At 45.6% G+C, this 22,204-nt stretch overlaps 1 protein-coding gene across 1 annotated transcript in view; it reads left to right on the plus strand.

The window, feature by feature from the left end:
* myo5b (myosin VB) overlaps window positions 1–22,204 on the plus strand; it is a 298,879-nt gene that overhangs the window by 122,073 nt on the left and 154,602 nt on the right. The gene's annotated exons all lie outside the window — the stretch shown is intronic.

The following is a 22,204-nucleotide window of genomic DNA, read 5'->3' on the forward strand; positions in this document are numbered from 1 at the left end:
GTGTTCCTGACAAAGTATCTCAATGTGTTTGATATCTTACTGAATGAACCTTCTCCATTTCGGTTGGTCACAAGCCACGGACTCCTATGAGACACCGGGGATGTTTGACCACTTCAGGAATGTTTTGAAGACATACCAAAAGTATTTCCATTGTTTTTCTGGGAGACTCCTGTTGTGACTGAGTTCCGAGTTGAGCCAGGTACATTGGGGGTATGCCGTGCAACATACCCCATGCAGTGGAGCTGGTTTTGTGTGATTAGTGCCTCAATACCGCACACGTTGGCTTGGGAGAGGATGCTGCTGTTGGACCATCTTTCTTGCCAATGAATTTGGGGGATCTTGTGAAGGCACCGCTGGTGGTGCTTCTCCAGTGCTTTGAGGTAAATGCTGCAGGAGGGCTGCTTGTAAACCATGATCTTAGTCCCAGGTTTGAGATTCTGGTTCACAAATACTCGTTTCCTCAGTTAGCCAAAGGATGAGCTGACACATTGGAAGCGATAATCAACTTCAGCATCAATATCTGCCTTTGTTGAGAAGAGATTCTCAAGATGTGGGCAGCACAGTGGTTAGCACTGTTGCCTCGCAGCGCCAGGAACCCGGTTTAAATTCTGGCCTTGGGTGACTGTCTGTGTGGAGTTTGCACATTCTCCCCGTGTCTGCGTGGGTTTCCTCCAGGTGCTCCAGTTTCCTCCCACAAAGATGTGTGGGTTAGGTTGATTGGCCATGCTAAATTGACCCTAGCATCAGGGGGATTAGCAGGGTAAATGTGTGGGGTTGCGGGAATGGGGCCTGGGTGTAATTGTGGTCGGTGCAGACTCGATGGGCCGAATAGCCTCTTTCTGCACTGTAGGGATTCTATGATGTGGAAAATGGTCCACCTTTCCATTCATTTTAATTGATGTGATGGTGGGGATTGTAATTGTGCACAGGACCTGGCTACCACCAAAATGTGCACAGTGATAGCATCTGCATTCTGGTAACAGTTGACGTTCCATCTCGGTGCTGTGTTTTGATGGAAGAGGCTGGGCTTCTTGCTGTAGCTTTTTTTCCCCTTATCATCTTCTGACAGCATGTCCTAATGTGTGAGAAGAATTTGGTGCACACAGAGATTTCAAGAATATTTTCTGAATATGAATTGACGATTGGTTGAGGTTGTTTGACTATGGTACACTGATTTTCATTAACTTGTGAGTTCGTTAATTCATTCTCGCATTTCAATTTCTTTAGTTTTAATAAAATCTTTCGGAGTTTCTCTGTAATCTTTCTCTCTCATCCCCCTCCCCCACCACCTCTGCCCCTCACCACTCTAAAGAATGTTAAGTTGGCTGTCATCCACAGGTGCTTCGAAATGGACGCTAGCAAAATGCAGGAAGTTTAGGGAAGTACAGAAAATTGGATCAATTTTAGAAGAGAGGGAAAGAAAAAAACAAGGATTGTTGCAGCATTGAATGCCCTGGTGATAGACACTTTCCCCATTTCTCGCTCCCACTTTGCATTCTGTCTTGTCAAGGTTTCTGACCTGATTATAAATCAAATTGAAACCTGTTCTTGGCTATTAGTTTTTCAAACTCTTCATCCACCTTCACAACAATTCACCAAATGATAGCTGCCATAAAAGTAATAGTTTACATTGTGTTGGATGTATATCCAGTAAAAACGGTGATATTTTAACAGGGAGAGCTCAGAAGGCTTAAATCTTCAGTACAATCTGTCCAACTGAACTACATAGTGGATCTATTTGAAGATACCATCTTAAAACCAAAGATAGTCCAAAGATGTGCGGACTAGGTTGATTGGCCATTCTAAATTGCCCCTTAGTGTTCCGGGATGCATAGGTTAGAGGGGTTAATGGGTAAATATGTAGGGATATGTGGATAGGGCCTGGGTGGGATTGTGGTTGGTGCAGACTCGATGGGCCAAATGGCCTCTTTCTGCACTGTAGGATTCTATGATTCTATAAAACGGATTAAGTGCAATGAACTGTTGCAGATATTTGTACAGAGTCTTCATCCTCAGTAATTTTCACACATCTTCTATTTCATTGGAGGCAGAAAATAAATGTCTAAATTCACTTAAGAAACACACTGCATTTTGAAAAGAATATAAACCAGTAGAATAATATCAGCTTCAATTAATTTCTGGAGGTTGTAATTGGCACTGGCTTGAATTTGTTCCGCTCAGATGACCATATGATTTTTGCCTTGTAACATCAATCATCAGAAGACTGGAGGAGACTCTAATTATTTTTAACACAGAAGCACTTTTTTTACTCATCCTCCTAGTTTCCTATTCCTTCTTCCACTGAAAGCACACCCCCCCCTCCCCACCCCACATCACGGATGTTCCTCCCTAAGTGAGCTTGGAAGTGAATGTTGGCAGGCTGTTTAGTTTGGGAGAGGTGAGGGCTGCATCACAGATCAGCTTAATGTTATCCTCAGCAGTTGGCACACTCGTGCACTTGCCGGAAAGGGCACTGCTTGTAATTAAGAGCTGGAATGCTGATGCCATTTCTGATGCCCCTATCCCAATCCTGACTCTCATTAGCTCACTCTGCACAGATCGAGAATGAGATTTGATATCTAATTTGTGCTGCTAGCATTGGTTAGTGTATTTGCCAGGCCAGTCATATGAAAGGGAAGGAGGATTTGGCAGTAGCTCCTTGCTTACTGTATGAAGTTTATCTTTTTTAAAAAAAAATGTGACCATAGGAGCCAAGATAGTCGGTAAGAGATTAAAAGAGGGGGATCAGCAGTCAAAGTGCTAACTGCTGTGTCTCTCATTTGCCTTCTGTCTTGGTTAATAAATGGAAAATGTTGAAATTTTGGCCAGTGTGACACTTTCTATACAATTAGAAAAGAATACTATAGAATTCCAACAGACTGATTATTACTTTGTTCATACATCAGTTGAGTGTACAAGACCAATCTGAATGCAGAAGGGATGCCTTATCACGAGGGTGCCTCCAGCAAATCACGTACAACTACAATCTGTGTGGAAGGATGCAAGGAACAGAAGGAGCATAAACATGTACAGCAGTCCCCATGGAGAACTGCAGTTTCTGATAGAATGAAGCATTCCCCAATCTGTCTTCTCTGTTTTTGGGATGCTATATTAGAGACGAAGGGTCAATGCTCCTTCCACTTAAAGAATCACTTAAAATGACTGGCGGAAACAAAATCCCAATGTAGCTCTCGGCAGATTGTAGCCACTAAATGTAACGTATATCATCCCTTTTTAATCAACTATTTTCTCCCTCATTCTTTCCTCCCACCACCACAATTTTCTATCCACTTATCTTGAAGGCACTGACCCATCTTGGTTATAGTTCTTCAGGAACTGATAGCCCTTTCAGTACAGAGGCATGATTAGGAACTCTGCAGGATGCCATGGTCCATGTAACACCCACATCTCCGTATTTATTTTATGCTATCAAGCAACTCGCATGGCTCATATTCTTCAAAACGCAGCAGCTGGTTACCACTAAATAGATGATGAGCAAGCAGCGGCATAAGGAAAATGTGTGAAAGAAATCCAATTAGTGTTTAATGAGCCTCTGAATGGCACCCCATCATTGGACTCTGTTCACCACCCGCACACTGTGGCTGTACTATCGACAGGACACACTTGCAATAGCTCAGCAAATTTATTTCAACAATATCTCTCAATCCCAGGCCATTTTACAACTGAGAAGGACAAGAGCAGCAGTCTCATGGGAACAACTTTGTCTACAAGTTCCTTTGAGTATCACACATCCGGATTCGAACATTTACTGTTGTTCCTTGATAATCATTGGATCAAAATCCTGAAAATTCTTGGGAAAACACCAATTTTAGAGCACCCTCAGCATCAGCACAAGCTGGTTCAAGGGGACAGTCTGCCACGATTGCCCTCACTTGTCATCAATAAATGGAGCCTGGACACTGTCGTCCACATCCTGAGAATAATTCCACCCAAAAATCAGAATGCATCTCAAAACTAACTTTGTGCCAACCTTGGGATGTAGTCATTCCTGTCATTTAAACTTTGATGATAAAGGGACAAGTAAAATTAAACATAGTCCCACCTCAGCTGCAGAATGAACAATAGGGGGCATACATACCAACTACAAAATATGGAAACACAGATCATAGAATCATAGAATTCCTACAGAGCAGAAGGAGGCTCGTCACCTCTTGGTGCCTGCATTGACAACTGTCCCACCCACACCCAGTCCCTGTAACTCCACATATTTACCCTGATAGACACCCCCCTCCCCCCACACTAAGGGGCAATTTTGCATGGGCCAATCAACCTGACCCGCACATCTTTGGAGTGTGGGAGGAAACTGGAGCACCCGGAGGAAACCCACACAGACACGGGGAGAATGTGCAAAGTCCAGACAGACAGTCACCCAAGATGAAACTGATGCAACCCCAAAGAAATCAGAGAGGTCTCAAACCAAAATACAATTTAAAGATAGCACTGAATAAAGGCTTTTCTCCATAGCCACTGCTGCAAGGCAGCTATATAAGTTTAAAATATATTTTTAAATTTACGTTGGATTTATGTCGGTGTTTTCCAATCACATTCCACAATTCAGTTTGATTTTCTGTGAAAATTGAAATCCTTAATTGAAGTCTCATTTGTTCTGGAGCTTTAAACCTCCTGAAGGCAGAACAAAAGGTTTTTATGTGAATGCATCATCACTGAGCTGTAAGAACTGTGCACAATAGCTAGTTCAAAGTTACCCTTCAGAAGTAGGTCACTCGTGAAGCAAAAATAAACTGAACAAGCTGCATCAACAGCACTTAATATAACTTCTGTCTCATTGTAAGACTATTACTCTAATTGATCAGATTTAGGCAGTTTTCACCACGGATCTTTTACCCATATGTTTAATCTCTATACACAAAACATTATCGCTCCTGTAACATTACAGAGGGTTCTGTAATAAGTATTCACAAGGGAAGATATGAGTAACATGACCTTCACAAACGGACTTAATCGAATAAAGTTAATAATCTGAAATAAATGGAATGGAGGCCACTTGGGGTTGAAATGACTACCTCCAACCCACACATCTTTGGAGCGTGGAGGAAACCGGAGCACCCAGAGGAAACCCACACAGACACTGGGAGAACGTGCAAACTCCAAACAGATAGCCTAAGCTATCTTCCTTTGTATCAGTACGGTCCATTCACTGGGTGGTTTTCCCTTTGATTCCCATGAGCCTCAATTTTGCTGGGGCTCTTGGCTGCCATATTTTGTCGAATGTCGTTTTGATGTCCAGAGCAGCTGCCCTCACCTCTCCTCGGACATTCAGCTCTTGTGTCCATGTCGTGATGAAACTGGTGATGTGGTCATGAAGTCAAGTGGTTCTGAGCATCAGTAAGCAGATCGTTGATGAATGAGTGTTGCTTGATGGTGCTATTGATCACTATTCCTTTGAATTTGCTGCTGATTAACTGGAGGCTATTGGGAGGGAGTTGACTGGGTCAGATTTATGTGGCTGAGACACACTGGGTGCATTTCTCAAATGGCTAAGTGTCACCCCCGGTTGATCAGCGCGATCCCGATCACATTCCTACCTGACTGTGGTGAACCATCGTTGGTTCACCACTGGGGTTGTTATTGTGTTACTGTTGGGCTAGGGCGTTGTTGTTATGGGGGTTGTACTATGTTGTTGGGATAGGGTGTTTACCTGTCCTAAGTGTTATCATGGCACACTCCAGTGGGGTCCCGCCTCCGGTGGCAGGGTATAAGACCCCCTGCTCCGGCAGGACCCCTTCAGTCTGAACGGGTGAATTTGTGTTAGTAGTTTCATTGTTAATGTATTAAAGCCTTCAAGTTCTAAAGCCTTGTTTCCGGGTGCTCATTGAGGTGCATCAATTTAATACATTAACTGAGAATATGGAACAGATCCTAAAACCGGATCGTCTGACACTGGACCCACGTGCGGTCGGTGCAGCTAACACGTTCGAACATTGGTGGAAGTGCTTCGAGGACTACCTGGCAGCCTCGGTAGCTATCACTACAGACAGTGATAGACTCCAGGTCCTCCACGCAAGGGTAAGCGACACAATTTACCTAGCCATTCGTGCAGCTTCCACTTACCAGGGTGCCGTCGAGCTCCTAAAGAATAGGTACATTACGCCACCCAACGAGATTCACGCTCGTTATCTCCTCGCTACACGACGTCGGCAGTCGGGCGAGACCATAGAAGACTACGCCAATGAACTCCTGCAGCTTGCCAGGGGTTGTGACTGTAAGGATGTCTCCGCCGAGCAGTACATGCAAGACCTCGCCCGAGACGCGTTCGTAGCAGGGGTAGGGTCCTCGTACATCAGACTTAAATTATTAGAAAAGGGGAAACTCAACTTGACCCAGGCAATGGGGATGGCCGTGAGGTTGGAGGCGGCGTCGAAGAGCTTGGCGCTGTACCCCGAGGACCACGTGCAGTCAACGTGGTTGGAGCAAGCTCTGCTCCCTCCTCGCCCCGCGAACCCGCGCTCCCAGATCGATTCGACGACGGCGGCAGCTCCAGGTGGCCAGCGATGCTATTTTTGCGGTGGGGCCAAGCATCCACGGCAACAGTGTCCGGCAAGAACGGCAATCTGCAGCCAATGCGGTAAAAAAGGCCACTACAGCAAAGTCTGCAGGTCCAAACCTAAAAACGGCAGTGCAGCTTGTAACCCTCCAGAACGGAGACCATCTCTTTCGGCGCTGCAGTACCCACGAGGTCCGACCACGTGCGATCTCAGGACGGCGCCATCGTGGCAGACAGAGGAGGAGGAAGACCACCAGGAGTCGCTGCGCTTGGAGCCCTCGGCCACATGCGATTCATGGGGGCGGCCATCATGGTCCACGACGACTAGGAGCGACCAGCAGGGGTCCTCAGCATCCACATCGGCAGCATGCAGCAGCGACCAGCAGGGGTCCTCAGCATCCACATCAGCAGCATGCAGTGACGCCCAGGGGCCAACGGTGGCGTCGATCTCTCTGGATCAGACCAGGCATTACAGACTGGAACATTCCATGATGGAGGTAAAGGTTAGTGGCAGAACTGTAAATTGTCTGTTTGACAGTGGGAGCACCGAAAGTTTCATACACCCTGAAACTGCTAAAAGGTGTGGACTCCGGGTTCTCCCTGCCAAACAGACAATTTCCATGGCATCACAGTCCCGGTCTGTACCGATCCAAGGACAATGTATGGTAACTCTTGAGGTACAGGGCACAGTTTACGAGCAATACAGGCTCCTTGTGCTACCTCACCTTTGCGCGCCAATTCTCCTCGGACTAAACTTTATGGCCCACATGAGGAGTGTGATCCTACAGTACGGTGGGCCACTCCCTTCACTGGCAGTAGGGAACCAGCCGCAGCCTCCAAATTGCCCAAAGCGCCCCGCGTGCAATCTATCCACCCTGAAGATCACGACACCATCCCTTTTTAAAAATCTGGTACCTGGCTGCAAGCCCATCGCTACTAAAAGTAGGCGTTACAGCGCTGAGGACCGGATCTTTATTAGATCTGAGGTTCAGCGGCTCCTCAAGGAAGGGATCATACAGGCCAGTGCTAGTCCGTGGAGAGCGCAGGTCGTGGTAGTCAAAAGCGGGAACAAACCTCGGATGGTCATCGACTATAGTCAGACCATTAATAGATACACGCAGCTGGATGCGTATCCTCTCCCGCGCATTTCTGATATGGTCAATCAGATTGCGCAGTACCGAGTGTTTTCTACCATAGACCTTAAGTCCGCCTACCATCAACTCCCCATCCGCCCAGAGGACCGACAATATACGGCTTTTGAGGCGGATGGTCGTCTATACCAATTCCTCAGGGTTCCATTTGGTGTCACCAATGGGGTCTCGGTCTTCCAGCGTGCTATGGACCGAATGGTGGACCAGAACGGGTTGCGGGCTACCTTCCCGTACCTGGATAACGTCACCATCTGCGGCCATGACCAGCAGGACCACGACACGAATCTCCAACACTTTCTACGCACTGCATCTCGCCTGAATCTGACCTATAACAGGGAGAAGTGCGTATTCCGTACGCGTAGGTTAGCCATCCTCGGATACGTGGTGGAAAACGGGGTCATTGGCCCTGATCCAGACCGTATGCGCCCACTCACTGAACTTCCCTTGCCCGCTAGCACGAAAGCACTGAGGAGATGCCTCGGGTTCTTTTCGTATTATGCACAGTGGGTCCCCAACTACGCGGACAAAGCTCGTCCGCTCATTAAGTCCACGACCTTCCCACTTACGCCGGAGGCCCAATTGGCCTTCAAGGTTTTGAAAAGCGACATCTCGAAAGCCACGATGCACGCGGTGGATGAATCCATCCCTTTCCAGGTGGAGAGTGATGCATCGGACTTCGCCCTAGCCGCCACACTAAACCAGGCAGGCAGGCCCGTCGCGTTTTTTTCCCGCACCCTTCAAGGCCCAGAGATTCGGCACTCAGCGGTGGAAAAGGAGGCTCAGGCCATTGTGGAGGCAGTCAGACACTGGCGCCATTACCTGGCAGGTAAGCGGTTCACCCTGATCACGGATCAACGATCCGTGGCGTTTATGTTCAGTAACACGCAGAGGGGCAAGATCAAGAACGATAAGATCTTGCGGTGGAGAATTGAGCTCTCCACCTATAATTACGATATTATGTATCGTCCAGGGAAGCTCAATGAGCCCTCGGATGCCCTCTCGCGCGGAACATGCGCCATCATGCAGGAGGACCGCTTGAAGGCTCTCCACAATGATCTGTGTCATCCTGGAGTCACCAGACTCTACCACTTCATAAAAGCCCGCAACCTACCCTACTCGGTGGAGGAGGTCAGGTCAGTTACTAGAAGTTGTCGGATTTGCGCAGAATGCAAACCACACTTTTATCGACCAGACCGGGCACATTTGGTCAAGGCCACTCGCCCTTTTGAGAGGCTGAGTGTAGATTTTAAGGGCCCCCTTCCCTCAACGGATCGGAATGTCTATTTTCTTAACATAATAGACGAATTTTCCCGGTTTCCGTTTGTTTTCCCCTGTGCGGACACGTCGACTGCCACCGTCATCAAGGCATTCAGTGAGCTTTTTACCCTGTTCGGGTACCCCTGCTATATTCATAGCGACAGGGGCTCGTCGTTCATGAGCAACGACTTGAGGCAATTCCTGCTCTCATTCGGGATTGCCTCTAGTAGAACCACGAGCTACAACCCTAGGGGTAACGGACAGGTGGAAAGGGAGAATGCTACAGTCTGGAAGGCTGTCCTACTGGCACTGAAATCCAAGGGCCTTCCAGTCTCCCGGTGGCAGGAGGTCCTTCCAACTGCGCTCCATTCTATCCGCTCCCTCCTGTGTACGGCAACCAATGCTACTCCCCACGAGAGGATGTTCTCATTCCCTCGGAAGTCGTCCTCGGGGACCTCATTGCCAGCCTGGTTGACGTACCCAGGACCCGTCCTTCTGCGGCGCCATGTGAGGGCTCGCAAGTCCGACCCCTTGGTCGAACCGGTCCAACTCCTCCACGCCAACCCTCAGTATGCCTATGTGGCATATCCTGACGGGCGAGAGGACACTGTCTCCATTAGAGACCTGGCGCCCGCAGGGGACGTAGCAACTCCTGTCGCTCCTATTCCCCCAGTCACAGATCCACTACTCCTCATTACTTCCCCAGACGTGGCGCGGTCAGCACCGGGACCAGTGCATAACACTTTTACTCCCATGTACAGCTTGCCTGAGACTCGGAGATCGGCGCCACCATCATCACCACCACCACCACCACCAAACGTTCCAGGATCCCCTACACCATCGCCTCATCAGGGCCGGCCGGCCCGGGAGTCTTTGAGGGGACAGCCAGATGTTGTTTTGAGAGAGCCACCGCAAGCACCTGCTCCGGTTTCGCAACCGGTGTTGAGAAGATCGCAGCGTCGGTGTGGTCCTCCAGACCGTCTGGACTTGTGAATCCTGTTATTTTTTTTGTCATTGTCTGTTTTCATCCACCCCGCCACCTTTGGTTCCTAAAGGAGGGGTGAATGTGGTGAACCATCGTTGGTTCACCACTGGGGTTGTTATTGTGTTACTGTTGGGCTAGGGTGTTGTTGTTATGGGGGTTGTACTATGTTGTTGGGATAGGGTGTTTACCTGTCCTAAGTGTTATGGCACACTCCAGTGGGGTCCCGCCTCCGGTGGCAGGGTATAAGACCCCCTGCTCCGGCAGGACCCCTTCAGTCTGAACGGGTGAATTTGTGTTAGTAGTTTCATTGTTAATGTATTAAAGCCTTCAGTTCTAAAGCCTTGTTTCCGGGTGCTCATTGAGGTGCATCACTGACTTTGTCATTTTCTGGAGGGGGAGAGGGTGATTTGTGCTGTGAATGAGAGGGACAGGGACAAAAAGACGGCGGCAAGGCCTATTCCTCCAAGATCTGGGCACCACTTTTAAATGGTGCCCTCATCTCAAATTAATCCCTAACACTGCCCCCCCCCCGGCCACCGCTGGCATCACAGGCCCGCCTCTCACTGTATGAACTCCCACTATGGGCTCGCCGAGAGGCCCACGGATGCTGTAGAAAGTACAACAGCTAGGATCAGCTTCTTTCAGCTAGGTATGATTGTGCAGGTGATGTTATAGCTTATAAAAAAGAACTTGCATTTATATAGTACTTTTCAAGGTCTCTGGATGTCCCAAAGTCCTTTACAGTCAATGACCACAGTTACTTTTTTTCACTACAAGTCCATTAACTAAATGACCTGAGTCAATGTAAGTTGCTGTTTAGTTATGGCCTCTCTTCGCCTCCACTTTTCTGGATGAACATTTGGAATTTGTCTTCATCCTTTGCTTCACCGACAGTCTAGGAGAGCCAAAGTGGGAGTTTGGGTTTTATCAATTAGATTAGATCAGCTCACTTCAAAGAAATGAGACGGCACGGTGACACTGCCTCACAGCGTCAGGGACCCGGGTTCAATTCCCACCTTGGGTGACTGTCTGTGTGGAGTTTGCATGTTCTCCCTGTGTCTGCGTGGGTTTCCTCCGGGTGTTCTGGTTACCTCCCACACTCCAAAGATGCGTGGGTTAGGTGGATTGACCATGGGAAATTGCCCCTTAGTGTCCCAAGATGTATAGGTTAGGGGGATTAGCGGGATAAATGACCTCCTTCTGCATTGTAGGATTCTATGAGACACCTGGGGAAAAGAAAAATATCTTTAGCTGCTTGAAGATCTTAACATTAGCTTGCTGTTTGGGCACTTCAAAAATGGTAATATTAAAAAACTACAAAGAACTTGCTTATTCTCTACCATCATGTGTGCAATGTATTCAGTAACAGTAATGTAATGAAGCTCTGTATTTTAGAAGATATATTTTATTAGAGCCATATTAATAAAGAATCTACTTCGTTTACTCCAAAGGTTACATTGGCAGAGTAGAACCTTGTGGTTGGAAATGCAGCTCATAAAACAATGTTGCTTAAGGGCAGTATATAGATGAGAAATACGAGGCACCGCGGATGGGTCCTTGGGGCCACCAGAGGTAACATTGCAGGAACAGGAAGAGAAGCCATTGCAAGTGATTCTCTGGCTGCTATTAGATAATTCATTAACCAAGTGAGAGCAGTCCCACCCAGCTGGACGACAGTGCAGGGGTAATGGAGGAGGTTGGTGTGGTCAATCATGTCAAAGGCCGCAGACAGGTCTATAGTTCAGCGTGCTGTTGGATCTTTGCTCGGGCACCTTTATGTATAGTGCCTTTCACATTATGAGCCAGTGAAGTACTTTTGAAAATGTCATCACTTGTGTAATATAGAAAAAGCGACAGCCAATTTGTACAGAACAAATGCTGTCAAATGAGATAATGATCAGATAAGGTGCTCGGGTGATGATGGTTGGGGGAATAAATTGGCCAGGAAGCAGGGGGGGACTCCATATGCTCTTCTTCAAAATAATACTGAGGAATCTTTTGAGTCAACCAGCAAGATAGATGGGGCCTCGGTTTAATCTCCCAAAAAACAAAAACGGCAGCTATGGAAGTGCAGTGTCCCTCAGTACTACATTGGGGTGCCAATCTGGATTATGTGCTTAAACCTCTGGAAAGGGGATTAAACCCACAATCTTCACACTAAGCTATGAATTACCATGCAGTCTATTGTGGTGTGGATAGAATCTTTGCTCGACCAATCCAAAACCAAAACCTCAATGAAGAAGTGAACTATTAATTCCATTTCGTGCTTTTTAACAATTGGAACCAGGCATTGTGGAAATATGCATTGGGGATAATTTTCTGAGTTTGCTGCCAACAGTGTGAACTCGGGAAAGCAGCCCTTTAGTTTATTTTGCAGAAACCATTGGCGCAGAGAAAGTGTTCAATTTGCATCCTCTGCTCAGATAGATTAAAGAGTAACTAAACTGTAACGAGAGCCTCCACCTTGGAGAAAACAAATGCAAATAATGCACATTCTAGCCTTTCAGCAGTTGTGTGTTTCTAAAGGGCTTGGGTTTGAGTTTTAAATTATTTCCAGTGCTCTAACAACAATTGGAAACTTATCATTGAGTACAGTATAAATTGTGCGCTGGAGTTCAAAACACTCTTATAATTTACTGTGTGATACTCAAATCTAAAAGCATTTCAGTAACCTCTTAAGAAAAGACTGAACTCAAGCAGGACCGGTAGCCTTTCAAGAATTTGGTGTCATAATATTAGTGTAGGCCTGACAACCCTTAAGGATTATCCAGAATTCGCCACAAATTACAGGTTAATCTCCTGGGAACAGTTTAACAGCAAATTTAGAGAAAATATATTCAGGGCATTAAAATTTTTTCATTTTCTTTGAACACTCATAGAATCATAGAATCCCTACAGTGCAGAAGGAGGCCATTCGGCCCATTGAGTCTGCACCAATCACAATCCCATCTAGGCCCTATCCCCATAACCCTATGCATTTGCCCTCACGAGTCTCTCTGACACTAAGGGGCATGGCCAATCCATCTAACACGCACATCTTTGGACTCTGGAGGAAACCCAAGCAGACATGGGGAGAATGTGCAAACTCCACGCAGACAGTGACCCAAGCCGGGAATCGAACCTGGGTCCCTGGCGCTGTGAGGCAGCAGTGCTAACCATTGTGCCACCGTGCCGCCCCACCCATTTATCAGTTTTCTTGGAAGGAGGGAGGAAAAAGATTACATGCACCTTTGGAGTATCAGTCAATCAGCTCAGGGAAAGTATTTTCACATTTCAGTTGGCATGGGAAGGCGAAGCCCCTTGAGGATGAATGTGCTCCGCATCCGATGCTAAATGTGTGCCTGTTGGAGAAAGCATTGGCATGTGACCGTATCTGCGAGACTTTATGCAACTGAATTTGGGAACCTTATTTTAGTGGATGATTTCTAGTTCCAAGTGGTATTGAGACCTGTGCAGCAGGGTAACATGATTTGGAGCTCGGAATCTGACGTTCTATGCTTACTACTTTATATTACCAGGAAATGCTGTGGAATTTTATTCTGCATGTTCTTAAAATTTATCTGAGCAGATTTAAACTTTGTACTTTGCATCGCAAGTGGATTCCTCTTGGAACCAATTGCAATAAAGAAATTTTATTTTAGAATGAATTGTGTTTGTGACATTACTTTTTGAAACTGACTTGACCTTTGAGCTTAATTTGTTTTGTAACACTGGTTAGCAATGCTGCTAGTTTCTATACTGCCTGTGCTGTTCAGGGCCATAAAAATCAACATTGCATGTTAAAAGTTTATTTATTAATCACAAGTAAGGCTTACATTAACAATGCAATGAAGTTACTGTGAAATTCCTCTAGTCACCACACTCTGGCACCTGCTGGAGTCAATCCACCTAACACGTACATCTTTAGACTGTGGGAGGAAACCAGAGCACCCGGAGGAAACCCACGTGGACACGGGAAGAACATGCAGACAACTCACAGACAGTGACCCAAGCCGGGAACCAAACCCAGATTCCTGGTGCCGTGAGGCAGCAGTGCTAACCACTGTGCCGCATATGTAGATCAAGGCCTTAGCCTTCACTTGGTGGCAGCATTCTTGCCTCCAGGCCAGAAGCACATAGGTTCAAACAGAGTTTGAGCACATAATCTCTTGACTCTCCAATGCAATACTGAGCACTGCACTGTCAGGAGGTGGGATCTTTCAAATGCGATGTTATACCAAACACTATCTGCCTAAAAGGTTGTGCTAATCTCATGGTCTGCTGAAGCTTCTGGAGCTTTGCCGTTGCCTTCCACTCTCAGGGGTAGGGTGTTGAGGCAGGTTCCGAATGTAACTCTGCCAAAACAGGAACTAAACTCACATTATTCTGAACCACTTGCTTCTCTTGTGTTCAGATATTTTTAGCTGCTGAGTGGATTCAGTCCATGGAACAAAAGGGACAGTAGCAGCATGGTCACCACTTTGCCTTGAGTGACAGAAAATGGAGAATAGCATGGAATGGCTGCTTTCAGACCAGAGGAATGTATAAAGTGGGGTTCCCCAGTGGTTGGTGTTAGGAACACTGCTTTTCTTGATTACTATGCGGTGGAGATGCCGGCATTGCACTGGTGTGGGTACAGTAAGAAGTCTCACAACACAAGGTTAAAGTCCAACAGGTTTATTTGAAATCACAAGCTTTCGAAGCACTGCTCCTTCACTCACCTAATGAAGGAGCAGCACTCCAAAAGCTCTTGATTCCAAATAAACCTGTTGGACTTTAACCTGGTGTGAGATTTCTTACTGTTTCTTGATTGCTGGCCTAAACTTTGGTGTACAGAGCACAATTTCAAAATTTGTGAAAGATACAAAAGATACAAAATTGTGCTCTGTACACCAAAGTTTATCTTATTTGTGAAAGATACAAAATTTGGAAGCATAGTGAACTGTGAGGAAGATAGTGCTAGACTTCAGATGGACATAGACAAGCTGGTGGAATAGGAGGACAAGTGGAAGATGAAATTTAATGCAGAGAAGTATGAAGTAATTCATTTTGGTAGGAAAAAACAAGGAGAGGCAATAAAGCAATATAGAAGCCCAAGGACCAGGGATATATGTCCATAAAACATTGAAGGTGGCACGGCAAGTTGAGAGCGTAGTTAATAAAGCATGCTGGATCCTGCTCTTTATAAATAGAAAAATAGCACATTAAAGCAAGTTATGAAACCCCTTTATAAAACACTGACTCGGACTCAACTAGTGTGTTGTGTCCGGTTCTGGAAACCACACTCTAGGAAGACATTAGAAAGAGTCCAGGAAAGATTGGCAAGAGTTGTTCCAGAGGTGAGACTATTCTCCTGGAGAAGTGAGAGGCCAAGAGGAGATTTGATGAGGGATTTGGACAGAGCAGACGGGAAGAAACTTCCCATTGTTGGAAGGATCAACAATGGGAGGACACAGATATAAGGTAATTTGCCAAATTACTTTGTATTAATCTAGCAAGTGGTTAGGATATGACAGTGTGGTGGAGGCAGATTCAAATGTGGATCTTCAATGAGATGATTACCTGAAGCAAAATAATTTTCAGGGCTACAAGGAAAAGGTGGGGGAGTGATAAGAGGTGAATTGCCCTTTCAGAGAGCTGGTCAAAACACAAAGGGCTGAATGGCCTCCTTTATGTGCTGTAACCATTCTGTTACTCTGATTGATTACCCTTGCTCTTTTAACATGTGGTTGGTTATGCACAGTTGTATTTCTGTGGATATGGTTCTGTCGACTTCTGCTTCTTTTATGCAAGTGGAAAACTCCCAAACGGTCTGAATCAGAGTGAAGGAAGAAATGTTCAGCACAGTGATATTCTTTTTTGTAATTCTGAGAATAACTTCCAAGTTTCACACTAGGATCTGTTCCATATTGTAAAAAATATAAATGCTAGAAATATGCAGTAGGTCAGATAGAATCAGAATGATAACTAACATTTTGTGAGGACCTGTCATCCAACTAAATATCATCATTGTTATGAAAATTCCCTTCAATTGGACCATATGTCTTGTAATCATGCAAAGCAATATAACTCCTTTAAATTCTAGAAATATTACTGTGAGGCGTGAAGAAATTAAAAAAGTTCCACCTGTGCAATATTCATTTTAAACCATAACTGTTGTAATGCGGTTAATTTATATTCAGCTGCCTCGAGTTGTAGAGTGTTGACAAATTGATGATAAATCTGTCAGGGTTCTGTACGATTTACTGTGACTTGTCTAAGCGTGTGTAAATGTAGTAGTTTAGTGATCGGCATGTCAATTATTTTTGCTTTTACTGCATATTTTTCTTGCGTATGTGACCAAACCCATTGGTTAAGTGATAGAGACAGCAAAGAAACACAAAACAAGTCGGATAGTGACTGAGGAAGATAGCGCAATAAGCATGAATCTTTCCATCTCTGTCTTAAGTGGGAACCGCTTATTTTTAAGCTGTATCCCCTAGTTCCAGTTTCTCCAACAAAGGGAAATATTTTTTCAACATCAACCCTGTCAAGTCCCCTCAGGATCTTGTATGGTGCCGGAGTGAGGCAACTCCTTGCAAGCTGTGCCCAACATACTCTCTAATTCTATCTTTTACTATGCTTCTAAAACTTTATTCTAACTCTTTTAAACTCTCTCAACAATGCTTCAATTCAGACTTTTGAATGGACCTACCTTATATTAAATTGATCTTTGTCTACACCCTAGCTATGATTGTAACACTACATTCTGCACTTTCTCCTTTCCTTCTGTGTGTACAGTATGCTTTGTCTGTATAGCGCACAAGAAACAATACTTTTCACTGTTTACTAATATATTTGACAAATCAAATCAAAAAGATCAGCTCTTAATCCTCTGAACTTTAGTAGGCAGGCCCAGCCTGTCCAACCTTCCCTCATAAGATACCCGACCCCACATCCCCACCCCTCATCCCTGGCCCAGGTATCTGCGTCATGAACCTTCTCAGAATTGTTTCCTTTCTTAAATGATAAAACTGTCTACAGTGCTCCAGATGTGACCTCACCAACACTCTTTGTAACTGTAGCGAAACATTGTTACTTTTACGTTCCCTTTGCAAGAAACAAAACACTATATTTGCCTTCCTAATCACTTGCTGTACCTGCATGCTAATGTTTCCTGATTAATGTACCAGGACACTCAAGTCCCTCAGTACCTTGGAGTTCTGCAATGTCTCTCCATTTAAATAACATTTTGCTTTTTGATTCTTCCTGGTAAAATGGAGAGGTTTACATTTTCCCACACTGTATGCAATCTGTCAAATTCCAGAAGGAAATTTGCCCACTCACTTAACCTACCTATGTCTCTTACCTTATGTCCTCTTCACAACTTTCCTACCTATCTTTGTGCCATCAGAAAATGTAGCAATCATACATTCAGCAATTTCACCAAGTCCTTGATGTAAATTGATGTAACTCGTAAAATGTTGAGATCCCAACACTGATCCCTGTGGCATTCCCCTCATTATAGTTTGCCAACCTGAAAAATACCCATTTACTCCTACTGTCCGCTTCCTGACAGTGATCCAATCCTCTATCGATGTTAATCTGTTATCCTCTCCAGCAAGCTTGTTCAACCTCCAACCCCAGGGTCAGGGCCAGGCATTTGGAGTTGAAATCTTCTTGAACAGACTTTAGAAAAATCCAGCAAGCCTGATCATCCAACGACAAACTGCTTTCACCAGGCCCGAGCTGTTAATAGGCTTCCAGCACCAGGTTAAAGGCCAACGGGCTTATTTGGCAGCACAAGCTTTCGGAGTCTTGCTCCTTCTTCAGGTGAGTGAGGAGTTGTGTTCACAAACAGGGCATATATAGACACAAACTCCATTTACAAGATAATGGTTGGAATGCGAGTCTTTACAGGTAATCAAGTCTTAAAGATACAAACAATGTGAGTGGAGAGAGGGTCAAGCACAGGTTAAAGGGATGTGTATTGTCTCCAGCCAGGACAGTTAGTGAGATTTTGCAAGCCCAGGCAAGTCATGGGAGTTATAGATAGTGTGATTATGAAACCAAGATCCTGGTTGAGGCCGTCCTCATGTGTGCGGAACTTGGCTATCAGTTTCTGCTCAGCTATTCTGCGTTGTGTGTATTTTGCGTAGTAATCTTTGATGTGACACCTTGTTAAATGCCTTCTGGAAACTCAAGTACACACTGTATAGAAGAGTGTAATCCCACCCACAACAAACACATGTACAACATCTTCCATTGTAGTGAGTAATATCTATGGTCTCTGCATAAAATCGGGGAAGTATTATCAGTTGTTCTGGGACCGAGTCTTGGAGATCCATTCAACACAAACCACTCCCTCAGTGCAGTGACATATGCTTCAGCCCCAGGGAACATTAGCCCTTACCAACTAAATCGCTGGTTTAAAACTCCTCGTCACTATCTCAAATGCTAACAAACACCAGAATTCAGGGCCACACAAACTGCATTGTTCCCAGAGCAACTGGTCTGATAATATATACGATATATAAGAGAGGACAGCATTTATTGCCGATCCCTAATTTCCCTTGAGCAGGTGATGGTGAGCTGTTGCCTTGAACCGCTGCAGTCCTTTTGTGCACCCACAATGCTATTAGGGAGGGAACAAAAAAGAAAGAAAATTACAGCACAGGAACAGGCCCTTCGGCCCTCCAAGCCTGCATAGGCCATGCTGCCTGACTTAACTAAAACCCCCTACCCTTCTGGGGACCATATCCCTCTATTTCCATCCTATTCATGTATTTGTCAAGACGCCTCTTAAAAGTCACTATCATATCCGCTTCCACTACCTCCCCTGGCACCCACCATCCTCTGTGTAAAAAAAATCTGCCTTGTACATCTCCTTTAAACCTTGTCCCTTGCACCTTAAACCTATGCCCCCGAGTAATTGACTCTTCCACCCCGAGAAAAAGCTTCTGACTATCCACTCTGTCCATACCTCTCATAATCTTGTAGACTTCTATCAGGTTGCCCCTCAACCTCCGTTGTTCCAGTGAGAACAAACCAAGTTTCTCCAACCTCTCCTCATAGCTAATGCCCTCCCATGCCAGGCAACATCCTGGTAAATCTTTTCTGTACCCTCTCCAAAGCCTCCACATCCTTCTGGTAATGTGGCGACCAGAATTGAACACTATATTCCAAGTGCGGCCTAACTAAGGGTTCTATAAAGCTGCAACATGACTTGCCAATTTTTAAACTCAATACCCCGGCCGATGAAGGCAAGCATGCCGTATGACTTCTTGACTACCTTCTCTTCCTGCATTGTCACTTTCAGTGACCTGTGTACCTGTACACCCAGATCCCTTTGCCTATCAATACTCTTAAGGGTTCTGCCATTTAGTGTATATTTCCTATCTGTATTAGACCTTCCAAAATGCATTACCTCACATTTTTCTGGATTAAACTCCATCTGCCATCTCTCCGCCCAAGCCTCCAACTGATCTATATTCTGCTGTATCCTTTGATGGTCCTCATTGCTATCCACAAATCCACCAACCTTTGTGTCGTCCGCAAACTTACTAATCAAACCAGTTACATTTTCCTCCAAATCATTTATATATATATTACAAACAGCAAAGGTCCCAGCACTGATCCCTGAGGAATGCCACTTGTCACAGCCCTCCATTCAGAAACGCACCCTTCCACTGCTACCCTCTGTCTTCTTTGACTGACTTCTTTCGGGCAGTGCTCCGAAAGCTTGTGTGGCTTGTGCTACCAAATAAACCTGTTGGACTTTAACCTGGTGTTGTGAGACTTCTTACTGTTCTTTGACCGAGCCAGTTTTGTATCCACCTTGCCTGCTCAGCTCTGATCCCATGCGACTTCACCTTCTGCACCAGTCTGCCATGAGGGACCTTGTCAAAGGCCTTACTGAAGTCCATGTAGATGACATCCACTGCCCTAGCCTCATCAATCATCTTCGTCACTTCCTTGAAAAACTCGATCAAGTTCATGAGACATGACCTCCCCTTCACTGGAATTGTTATAGCTCTAGCTCGTTAGAGGGGTCAGTTTTTGTTCAAAGCGTGCAGGAAGGTTTTTTGACTCCGTATGTAGACAGGCCAACTAGAGGTGAGGCTATATTGGATCTGGTGCTGGGAAATGAGCCAGACCAGGTGCTAGACTTGGAAGTTGGTGTGCATTTTGGTGATAGTGACCACAATTCGGTTACGTTCACCTTAGTGATGGAAAGGGATAGGCATGAACCTCGGGCCAGTGGTTTTAGCTGGGGGAAGGGTAATTATGAGGCTATTAGGAGAGAATTAGGAAACATAGGTTGGACTAGGAGATTACAGGGACTGGGAACGTCCGACATGTGGAGTTTTTTCAAGGAGCAGCTACTGCGAGTCTGTGATAGGTATGTCCCTGTCAGGCAAGGAGGAATTGGTAGGGCTAGGGAACCGTGGTGCACCAAAAAAGTTTCTTTGTTGGTTAAAAAGAAAAAGGAGGCTTATGTTCGGATGAGACGTGAGCACTCGGGTAGTGCACTAGAAAGCTTTAGATTGGCTAAGAGGGAGTTGAAGAGCGAGCTTAGAAGGGCTAAAAGGGGACATGAGAAGACTTTGGCGGATAGGGTTAAAGAGAATCCTAAGGCGTTCTATAGGTATGTCAAGAACAGAAGGTTGGTTAGGGCAAGTTTAGGGCCAGTTATAGATGGCAGAGGGAAGTTATGTGTGGAACCGGAGGAGATTGGTGAAGCATTGAACCAATATTTCTCTTCGGTGTTCACGCAAGGGGACATGAATATAGCTGAGGAGGACACTGGGTTGCAGGGGAGTAGAATAGACAGTATTACAGTTGATAAGGAGGATGTGCAGGATATTCTGGAGGGTCTGAAAATAGATAAATCCCCTGGTCCGGATGGGATTTATCCAAGGATTCTCTGGGAGGCAAGAGAAGTGATTGCAGAGCCTCTGGCTCTGATCTTCAGGTCGTCGTTGGCCTCTGGTATAGTACCAGAAGATTGGAGGTTAGCGAATGTTGTCCCATTGTTTAAGAAGGGGAACAGAGACTTCCCCGGGAATTATAGACCGGTGAGTCTCACTTCTGTTGTCGGCAAGATGTTGGAAAAAATTATAAGGGATAGGATTTATAGTTATTTGGAGAGTAATGAATTGATAGGTGATAGTCAGCATGGTTTTGTGGCAGGTAGGTCGTGCCTTACTAACCTTATTGAGTTTTTTGAGAAAGTGACCAAGGAGGTGGATGGGGGCAAGGCAGTGGACGTGGTATATATGGATTTTAGTAAGGCGTTTGATAAGGTTCACCATGGTAGGCTTCTGCAGAAAATGCAGATGTATGGGATTGGGGGTGATCTAGGAAATTGGATCAGGAATTGGCTAGCGGATAGGAAACAGAGGGTGGTGGTTGATAGTAAATATTCATCATGGAGTGCGGTTACAAGTGGTGTACCTCAGGGATCTGTTTTGGGGCCACTGCTGTTTGTAATATTTATTAATGATCTGGATGAGGGTATAGTTGGGTGGATTAGCAAATTTGCTGATGACACCAAAGTCGGTGGTGTGGTAGACAGTGAGGAAGGGTGTCGTAGTTTGCAGGAAGACTTAGACAGGTTGCAAAGTTGGGCCGAGAGGTGGCGGATGGAGTTTAATGCGGAGAAGTGTGAGGTAATTCACTTTGGTAGGAATAACAGATGTGTTGAGTATAGGGCTAACGGGAGGACTTTGAATAGTGTGGAGGAGCAGAGGGATCTAGGTGTATGTGTGCATAGATCCCTGAAAGTTGGGAATCAAGTAGATAAGGTTGTTAAGAAGGCATATGGTGTCTTGGCGTTTATTGGTAGGGGGATTGAATTTAGGAGTCGTAGCGTTATGTTGCAACTGTACACAACTCTGGTGCGGCCGCACTTGGAGTACTGTGTGCAGTTCTGGTCCCCACATTACAGGAAGGATGTGGAGGCTTTGGAGAGGGTGCAGAGGAGGTTTACCAGGATGTTGCCTGGTATGGAGGGGAGATCCTATGAGGAGAGGCTGAGGGATTTGGGATTGTTTTCGCTGGAAAGGCGGCGGCTAAGAGGGGATCTTATTGAAACATATAAGATGATTAGAGGTTTAGATAGGGTGGATAGTGATGGCCTTTTTCCTCTGATGGAGAAATCCAGCACGAGGGGGCATGGCTTTAAATTGAGGGGGGGTAGTTATAGAACCGATGTCAGGGGTAGGTTCTTTACCCAGAGGGTGGTGAGGGATTGGAATGCCCTGCCAGCATCAGTTGTAAATGCGCCTAGTTTGGGGGCGTTTAAGAGATCCGTAGATAGGTTCA

The sequence above is a fragment of the Mustelus asterias genome, chromosome 1, assembly GCF_964213995.1.
Source record: "Mustelus asterias chromosome 1, sMusAst1.hap1.1, whole genome shotgun sequence".
In the NCBI taxonomy this organism is placed as follows: Eukaryota; Metazoa; Chordata; class Chondrichthyes; order Carcharhiniformes; family Triakidae; genus Mustelus; species Mustelus asterias.